Source organism: Nicotiana sylvestris, chromosome 3, assembly GCF_000393655.2.
Source record: "Nicotiana sylvestris chromosome 3, ASM39365v2, whole genome shotgun sequence".
NCBI lineage: Eukaryota > Viridiplantae > Streptophyta > Magnoliopsida > Solanales > Solanaceae > Nicotiana > Nicotiana sylvestris.
The window spans coordinates 27,607,345-27,618,278 of NC_091059.1; positions in this window are offsets into that span (position 1 = coordinate 27,607,345).

Consider the following 10,934-nt stretch of genomic DNA (forward strand, 5'->3'; position numbering starts at 1 on the left):
CTAGCATCATCCTGAAGAGTCTATGAAGTCGTGTCTAATGCGTGTGTTATCAACCACTCATTTGTCTTAGAAGTTATGGACATTACAGAAGTTTCATATTCTTTCTAAATCAAGATCGTGCGATTGATCTTGAAGTAAATAAACTACCAAGTCTTATCGAATGCCTTATGTGCCTAATCTTAAGACTCAAATGATGATATTAACTATTGGAGAAGTCTATAAGGCGTAGGTTGCCGAGAATGGAATAAAGAATAAAGTCAAAGATGAAATGAAGTAGGGTTGACTTGAGCATTATAGGTTTTGATAATTTGACAAAAAAATACATACATGAATCGGGTCATAGATAGTCTATGATGGTCACAGTAGAAAACAAGCAAAAGACATGCACGTCTACGATATAAATATAAGTAACTTATTTTAGATAAACCTTGAACAAAAAGATTGCATATGTAATAAGGAATAGGATTCCTTACTTAATGAGAACTTAATCCAAAGATAAGGAAAGAGTTAGAGGTTGATGTTAACTAGAACTCTTCCACCAAGGAAGAGTAAAGCAATAGACTTCTAGTTACACTCTAGTTACTATATATTTCAGTATTTGTTCTCTGTTATAGGTACCCGTACATAATGAAGTAAAAGTAAGAGTTGAGATCAAAATAGCAAAGCATTTCGTGATCAATTCCTATGAAATTCTAGAGTATGATCCTGAAGCTACACGAACCATATTGAAGAATCAGTTCCATAAAGAGTTTTATGTGTCTGTCTTTATTCCTAGTTCAATATATAATAGGCATTTTGAGTTGTACCTTTTAGCTTTCATTAAAAGCAATTGTACTATGTACTAGAGTTGTTATATTCAAGTTAGAGTTAACTTGAGGTAATCACAATAGCCTCCGGTTTGTTGCTACAAGAGTTAGAGTTTAATCCTTAGATTTACAAAACTTTTGTAAACTTTATTTTGGCTCAGAGTTTAGTGAAGTGTTTGGAAAAAATCATATTGTGTAGTAGGTCGTGAGTTTTGCACCTTTTGAGCCGGGTATTTTTAACGTTAAATCATTATGTTATTTACTTTATGCATTACTTTATTTCATAATTGTAGTTTAAGGAACACATAGAAGAACTAGGTCCTTCAATAATCTAGTGCGCGCAAAAATTGGATACTACACAAATCACCTTCTCTTGTATAGTATTGAAGTATAAAACATCAATTGATACCAGAGTAGGTTATCCTTGAATAAGCTAACACCTTACGAAGAAGATCAAAATGAGTGCACCATCTGGAACTATAAAGGGCAATCCAACACTAGGCCACCACTATTTAATAGCAATTACTATTCTTGGTGGAAAAAGAGGATGAAATCACTTGCAGGATGAGGATTATGAGCTATGGGACACAGTCACTGATGGTCCCTTACCAACACTCAAGAAGAACAATAAAAGTGAGGATGTCCAAAAGAAAGAGCTGACTATAATGTTGACGATCTTAAGAAGTATGAGAAAATGCTAAAGCCAAGAAATGGTTTATCAATAGACTTAGTCTAGATGAGTACAGTAGAATCCAAGGTTGTACCACTGCTAACAAATATGGAACACCTTGCAAGTGGTCTATGAAGAAACAAGTCAAGTGAAAGATCAAGGAGTTTTTGCTATTTTCACAATATGAAAACTTCTCTATGAAGGATAGTGAATCTATTCAGGAAATGTACACTAGATTCACTATCTTGACGAAGGAGCTAACGTCACTTTGAAGAACTCTCACTGAAGAAGATAGGGTTGGAAAAATCTTGACTAAGGTTCTACCAGTCACTTGGGAAAGTAAGATCATCGTTATTAGGAATCAAAGAACATTGTCACACTCTCCTTTAAACTTATGAATTAAGGAGATAAACAATGAAGATGGATAAACCAAAGGAAAAAAATTTGGCACTTAAAGTTGCTGAAATTTCTTATTTGTAAGATGATGAAATGGACTTGATCATTAAAGATGTCAAGAAGTACTTTAGGAGAGGAAAGGATTCTTCAAAAAATGCAAGCTATAACAAAACTAATGGAGCAGAAAAGCAGGTGGTCGATGGATACTTCAAATGTTGTAAATATGATCACATGATCAAAAAGTGCCTTATATGGAAAGTCGAGTCGGAAAAGAAGAGATCTTAAAGAAGGAACAAGAAGAATGAGCAGGTTCATGACAAAAAGAACTACAACAAAGAGTCATCCAAAGCAATGATTACTGCTTGGAAAGATAGTACAAATGAGGACTCTGATGATGATAATGATAATGATGATGATGAATGGACTCTTAGAGCTATTGGAGAATCTAAAGATGAACCTTATGAATAATCTTAGATAAACTTTCTTGACCTAAAAGATAAAATCAAATTCCTTTCTACAGATAGATTACCAGAACTGTTGCGAGCTTTAATTGATGAATATGAAGATGTAAGTTCTGAAAAAGAACAGCTGTCAAAGGTGTGACATTTTAAAATCAACGTTAAAAAACCTTGAAATAAAAGCATGTAAAACTTAAAAGGAAAATACTGTTTTGAAGAACTAGATTCATGCATTTGATACAGCTATCTTAGAAGTTAGATCTGAAAACCTGAAGTTAAAGTTAGGGACAGGTAAAGAGAGAGCTACTGATATACAACTCAAACTAGACGATGATTTGAGAAAGGTTAAAGATGGGCTATACAAAAAGGAAAAATGTAAATTTTTTGAAAGAAGACTTGATAAAGGTCAAAAATAAACTTGATAGAACATGTAAGTGGAACAGGTCCTCCAATGCACTTTCTTGGCTACAAGAATACCATAATAGCAACAGAAAGGGACTTGGCTTTAGAAGTTCTTTACCTAAATAGGATCCCAAAAATAAATTCATAACACTTCCTGATAGTAAAATTTTTACTTATTGTGGTAATATTGGATACTATAAAAGTGAATGTCAAAGGAAAGAGCAAGTCTAAGGAACAAAAACTTTATTCTAGGAAGAAAATACTGCCAAGTTGGACAAAAAATTTAATTTATCCATTTTCCCATAGAAAGGGTCCTAAACTAGTTTGGGTTCCTAAAATCAACCTCTAATTTTTTTTGCAGGTTCAAGTGAAAGAGGAAAGCCAAATATGGTACATAGACATTGATTGCTTAGAACACATGATAGGGAATAAGAAAAGATTCCTTTAACTTGTGGCCTTTAAGGGAGGTAATGTTTCCTTTAGAAATGGAAAGAAAGGTAAGATCATTAGAGTTGGGAAGGTATGTAAATCACATTCTCACTCTATTATCCGGTAGATTGATTGAAACATAGCTCGTTAAGCATCTCATAAATGTGTAATAGAGGAAATATGGTAGCCTTCGCATCTACTAAATGTTTTGTCACTAACCTTACTACTGAAAAGATAGTTTTATAGAGAAAGAGAGTAAAAAACATGAATATAGTGGATCTTTTTATACTGCCAGATAATGACCTTGTTGCGCCCCCTTTTTCCTTGCGGAGTCCGGGTTTCGACATTCATGGGGAACAACTCGTTTTGTTTTGGGAATTGGGTATTTGAATTTGAAGATTCGCCACCTAACGGATTAAGGTGTGTTAGGGCACCTAGAGCGATTAACTCATATAACGAGTTTGTATTACCAGAGATTAGGGTAAGGGCTAGAAATAACCTTGAGGGGAAGGTGTTAGGCACCCATCGCGGTCCACAATGGTAGTCCCGGCTGAACTTAAACTATGTGAATTAGTCATTTAACAAGTAAACAATCTTAGCACATATTTGCAAATAAAAGTAATTTTCATAGTCTAATACATATATGATCAAGGAAATTTAGATAATGAAGGTAAAAGAGGTTTGGACAGCTTAAACACACATATATGTAAAGAAAAAGAAAGTTTAGATAATTTAAACACATATAGGAATTGGGAAAGGAAAGTCCTAAGTTGATTAGCCTATATGATCAATCGGGGCAATGCCCGGTAATCCTCCTCAACTAGAGGGGCTACACGTGACATTAGCGCGCAGGTCATCATATCCTTTTACTATCCATTACCCACCCCTCCCCCTTAATGGTTATATAAGCGAGTTTGATTAACGACCTCTAAGCGTGCTGCTACCCGTCCCTTCTTTATGGCCCCAGAGGAATTTAAGACCTCTAGACTTAGGCAGTTCTAAACAATCCTAAGGTGTTTAAAAGGGAAAAGTCTAGGCGACAACGAATAACATATAGGACTGTCAATTAAAGAAGCAGGTAAAAAGCTCATGTTTACCTCCACACATACATAGGCAAACAAACAACATGTCTCAAACAACTGATTTTGAAGAAGTTCAGAAAGTCTAAGAACATGATATCTAGATGAATGCTAAAGATACAGGATATGCAATGTTTGTTTTAAGGGAAGTGGCAGAATTCTAACCAGTTTGCCTACTGGTTTTATAGCCTATCAAGCCTGGATTCACACATAAGCAGAACTAGTTTCACAATTATTTAACGGCCTAAGGCTAGCCTAAGCGTATATATGCAGTCACGATTCTGGGGAATGCTTAAGCAGTTTGAAGTTCTTTTATCCTATATGCATGCTTATCTAAGTGATACGGATTATAACAGGCGATTTATCAATTGTGTTTAGAGACATGATACCTATGCGTGAGTCTGTTTTAAACCTTTTCATGGATAGCTATTGATTTAATCGAATAGACGTGGTTCAAATAGATGCAAACAGTGTTCCTAAGATCATGGTATCTAATGCATATAGGAATGACAGTTTTTATTAAGATTATATAATAGTAGGGTGTCTATGTGACAGTACATGCGAAGAACCAGGAATTAAGCGTGAAACATGCTGAAACAGTAAGCGTGAAGGCCCTAAAGACAGGATATCTAATGCACAAGTTCAACACGAATTAAATGTAAATGAACACATCAATCCTAGAACATGGATTCCAATGCAGATTCGCAGAATATAAAGTCTATAGCATGTTTTTACCTAGTTTTACCCACAGTATCATACAACTACCTCCCCTTTTATTAGTTACCTCGAATATTTATTTACAAATAATTATTACATACCAGAATTGCATAAATTACACATATGAAATGTAAGTAATACTATAGGGAGCCTGAAGCAGGCCCAAAATAAACCTGGGAGCACCAGGCCTTCAATGTAGTCTCAATGCTCAGAAATCTCATAGCCAACAAGTGTCTAGGTGTGTCAGAGTTCCCTAAGGACCTCAAGGATCCCGGGCAGTGCTCACACCAAGACCTTTCTCAAGTGGGGACTGGTTATGTGTAGTGTGGAAAAGCCAACCCTGATATGTGTCGCGCCCCCTTTTTTCCCTCCTCGCGGTGAGAGGTTCGGGTTTTGACATTCATGGGGGTGTAATGACTCATTTCCTTTTGGGAATTGAGTATTTGAAGAGTCGCCACCTAACGGATTACGGTGTGTTAGGGCACCTAGAGTGATTAACTCTTGGATTGGTTTGCTTTACCAGAGATTAGGGTAAGGGCTCGAAATAACCTCGAGGGGAAGGTGTTAGGCACCCCTCTTGGTCCACAACTGTGGGTCCCGGCCAAACTCTGTATTCACAAATTAGTCCATATAAAATAACAGTGGAATCAAATAGGTGGCAAGTAAAGCACATTGGATAACGCAAGTAATACGATAAAGATTTAAACAAATTGTAAAACAAAGGTTTTAAATAGTAAAAGGAATTTGGTAAATGAGGATTCCTAGGTTGGTTAGCCTATAGGATCACCCTACACAATGTCCGGTAAACACTCCTCGACGAGGGGCTACACGTGATATTAGTACATAGTCATCATATCTCATATCTACCCTTCCCATCCCCGTAGTGGTCATGAAAAACAAGTGTTTGGTCAGCGATCTCTATTAGGTTACACGTCCCTTCTTAATGGTCCCAGAGAGATTTAGGACCCCAACCTATAGGTGGTTATAGACAGACCCCTAAGGTTTTAAAGGCAAAAATTATAAGGCGACAGGCAAAACAGTTAGGACTTTAGCACATAAGATAAATGGGAGCAATTAGAGGCTCAAAGTTTCCTCCTCAAACAAGGCATACAAACAGCACGACTCAAACACAATTAAGGGCTTCATTAAACAGCATCCTAAGGCAGGATATCTAGGTGAATATAAGCAAATTATTTTTATCGACTCAGGAGTAATGACCTTGGAAGTTGCCTATTGGTTTTAAAAAGCTTGTTAGGATTAGAAAATATCAAGCAATAGGAACAGTTTTAGAGATGCAGTTTTGGAAATGCCCTAAAGGCTTGCCTATAAGCGGAGTACTGATGGCTACATTTATAGTGAAACAAAGCAGGTTTTGAAATGGAGTTCTTTAATACATATAGGCATGCTGTCAAATGATAGATTGAGGTAGTTTAAAAGAACTTGTTTCAGAAATATAAACTACGTAATTAAACCAATCAAAAGTGAACTAAGCGTGGACTAATTTGAATTACTTAGACTAGTTTAGATTGACAGGTAGAATTTCGAATAGGGTTCCCTATAGGCATGATATCTAACTTCGTTAATCTGATTTTAAGACATGCAGACATGAAAACATACATAAACACTTGCCATAACAGAATCTGGATTAGGTCCTATAGGCATGACATCTATTAGTTAAGCTAATTTTAAGACATTGAAGGCATGATTATTTGGAACCTATAGGCATGGTTTCTAGCATGATGAGATGACAAAATATAAAACCCTATAAGCATGATTTCTACTTGATAAGGCAATCATATTACATGTAAAGTCCTATGAACATAATTTCTACCCGCATTACCCCATAAAACATGTATCTACCCCATCCCTTTCACTAAATATCCCAATATTTGTTTACAAGTTATTACAGACCAATGAATGAATTGCATAAGTAAATAAGAAAACAAGAAGCTATTCTATAAGGAGCCTTCGATTGGGACCGTATTTCCCAAAGCCTCCAATGACCTCAAATGCCTCAATTCCATAGACAATGCCAGAGTCTAGGTGCATCAAAGTTTCTTTAAGGATCTCAAGGATCCCCGGCAGTGCTTACACCTAGACTTAGTAACCAAAAATTGAACAAGTGTAGTGTGGAAAGGACAACCTCAGTATGCTAGAGTTCAGAGGGTTTTCAAGAGGATCCCAAGGTTGTACACACACTGGAGGGTGCAGAACTTATTGACTAAGAGTAGAGTGAAAGTAATTTTAGTGAAAAACTGTATAAAAGAAGGCTTGTTTGAAAGTAATTTAGTAAAACTCAAAGACTGTTTGAAAAGAGATTGAAGACAGAAGTCCAAACACAACACCTTAGTACAGGTTCATACACAGCCAGGAGTTACAGCACCAAGGCAGGTTCAGTAGTCACAAACAGGAGTCAAGGGGTTTGGGAATACATGGAACACATGGTGGTAAACACATAGAGATAATTGGTGTAGACATGTTCAGAAACAACATAGAGGGGTAACATGCTGATCTAAAGGAAGGGGAGTACATAATAATGTAAACATCAATTACAACTTTCACAACAAAACCACAAATAGAAGCAAACTAGAAACAAGATGAACTGAAGTAATAAGAAAATCATATTATTGTTGGAACTTTGAATTGAAATTTAAACATACCAGTAAAGAGAAAAGTAAGCAAAGTGAAAGAACAGTAGGACACAATGGTTAGCCTTGGCTTGCAGTCGGTTAACTTAGAGCAGTAGCAAGTAGCACAAAAGTTAGCAGAAAGTTTTTAAGTGTGAGAGATAGTTTTTGAACCAAGAGTGTATGTGTCCTGTGTTGATGAAAGACTAAGGTATTTATAGTTTGAAAGCAGGTAACAAATAAGGTAAAAATCAAAGTTCACTAGTAACTAAGAAACTCAGAATCAGTCAGTCAGGTAATCAAGGTAAATATTCCCCTTAAGTTAAGGGAATTAACTCAAACGGTAAGAAAAAGTGGTAAATAAGGAAAGAAATCAGTATACAACTAATAAAGAAAGATTCAAGTTCAGTAAGTATAGGGTAGACAATTAGGACTAAGTAAGTAAGAATAAAGTATCATAGCAAATAAGGTAGGGGAATCAGTTAATTTAGACAGACGAGGTAGAATTTTAGGGTTTAAAAAGAGGATCTTTAAATCAAACCATAAAATAAGGAATCCAGGATCAATCAAGAAGAAATTATGATTCAATACTTAACATATAAATAGAGTAAGAGCAACCAGACATAGCAAATAGGCAGGGTCAGCAATATCGATAGAAAGAGACAAGTCTTGAACAATCGACGAACATAATCACATAGAGGTAGTATAAGTTAGGCTAAGAACTCAATAAGAACATATTCGAAGCAAGGTAACCACAAAAACTTGGCAAGAATTAAGTAGTCATGCTAACACACAGAACCAAACAAAGAAGATCTAGAAAAATTAGGGATTTTAACATATGCGAGTTGAAAAAGCAGTAAGAACATAGAATTAGTCGAGATATGCAAAGGATAGAAGTTTAAAAATAAAAATCGGTTTAAACAAAGTGTAGAAGAAGTTCCAAAAAACCCTAAATTTAGAAGAAAGTGAAAACAACTTGAAATCGATGATTTTTTGCAAAAGAGGTTCAAGAATAGTGTAAAACATAAAAGGAACAGACTCAAATTGTTTAAAAATAGCACAAATCTAGGAGATGTAAACAAAATTAGGGTTTTAGAAGAAATCCAAGTAGAGATGGAAGAACCTGTTTAGAAACTCAAAGATCGTAACAAATACGGTGTGATTTTGCGCGGAATAACACCGGAGTAGCCATGAACAGCTAAAACAACAAACCCTAGATATAAGTCGACGTGACCCAGGACCCTTGAAGGCCTCAGAGAAAATGAGCATGGCAAAGGAGGAGCCATTAGAGGCTTAGGGGTCGAAGGGTGGTCACCGGAGAAGACCAGAGAAGGGAGGCGGTTGAAAGAAGGTTAGGGCTAGGTTGAGAGAAGAGAGCAGATGAGAGGATTTGAGGGCAGCGGTGTGTAGAGAATGATTAGGGTTAGGGGTCGTTTAGGATTAAAAAAGGAAAAAAACCATACGGGTCGTTGATCTTTTAGATCAACAGCCATGATCTAACGGGTTCTAGGTCGGGTAAGTGCATATAGGGTCTGGATCGGGTAATTTAATAGGAAATTGGGCTGGGGTTGGGTTCAATTTAGGCTATAATCGAAATGCAAATCTGGCTATAATTTAAATAGACAATTTTCCCTATTTAATTTATAATAAATAATAAATAATTTCTGAAAATAATTTTATGTACAAAAATGATTTAAAATATATATTTATCATTTTAAAAATATAGGGATCAATTTTACGCATATAAAAAGTAATTATACACTAAATGGGCCAATATTACAATTATATGCAATTTAGCCTGAAAATACCAAATGCAATTATTAAAAATGCATAAAAAATATCTTAACCATATTTTGGAATAAATATATGAATTAAATGACTAATTCATCATAACAATAATTTGGGAAATAATTATTGGGGATTTTATGAATAAAAGGGGAGAAAATAAATCAATTTAAATCCTTAAAATTATGGAAAAATTATAAAAACCTTGTGCATGCTTATATATGCATGTATATGCTATTTTGAAGGTATTTATGCATATTTAAAAATATATAGAAAAAAATTGGATATCATCAGCTGCCCCTCTTTACCCGGAAAGGATGAAAGAGTTTTCGGGTATAGAAATGATGGCCAATTTTGACCGGACGGGATGTTTTGAAAGACATAGTCTGAACTTTGGTCTTCGAGTTGCCTACATATTCCTAGTTTTACAAGAATTAGGTCATGTGTAGTTTTGGATTCACCCGCGGAGTATGCCGATGAAATTATTGGAAAAATGGACACGAGATGCGGAAGCGACTACAGTGAGTGGTTAAAGATCGGAATGGTTGGAGTGAACTGGAGTGAGATTGCTCCTGCTAGGATAGCGGTTTCTAACTGGTTACCTGCAGATAAAAGATGCTACAAACGTATTTAGGAAATTTTAAACATGATGCAAATTCCCTTCGGACTATGAGGGTTGCCTTTGGATGATTAAAGATGACGTCCTTGGACCATGATGTCCTGGGCCATGAATTTTTTAGTGAGGGATTCACAGGCCATGAAATGGTATTCTCAGACCATAAAAATGGTGCCTCCAAACCATGATGCCTTTGAATAATGATATGCAAGTTCGAGAGATCCTTAGGCCATGGCATAGTGTCTTTCGGATATGAGGATGATGCCTTGAGACTATGATGCCTTCGAATAGATTGGCAATGTTTCAGCCAATAATATGCAATAATATGATGTTAACAAGACAATGTTTAGTCTTGTGAAATGGAGGGCAGAGCTTAGCCCGATAGAGAAACAAATAGATAGTATTAGTAATAGAGCAATATTTGTGCAAAGAGGGACAGTGCTTAGTCACATGCGAATATGGAGGCAAGAATTAGCCTCATGCAAGTATGGAGGCAAGGATTAGCCTCATGCAGATAAGGAGTCAAGGATTAGACTCATGCAAGTACGGAGGCAGGTATTAGACTCATGGAGTCAAGGATTAGACTCATGCAAATGGGGAGGTAAGGATTAACCTCATGCAAATGAGGTGGCAAGGATTATCCCCATGGAGTCAAGGATTAGACTCATGTAGAAAGGGAGGCAAGGATTAGCCCCATGCAAGTACGGAGAGGCAAGGATTAGACTCATGCAAATGGGGAGGCAAGGATTAGCCTCATGCAAATGGGGAGGCAAGATTAGCCCCATGGAGTCAAGGATTAGACTCAAGCAAATAGGGAGGAAAAGATTAGCCTCATGCAAATGAGGAGGCAAGGATTAGCCTCATGCAAGTATGGAGTCAAGGATTAGACTCATGCAAATATATGGAGGCAAGGATTAGCCTCATGCAAGTATGGGGAGGCAAGGATTAG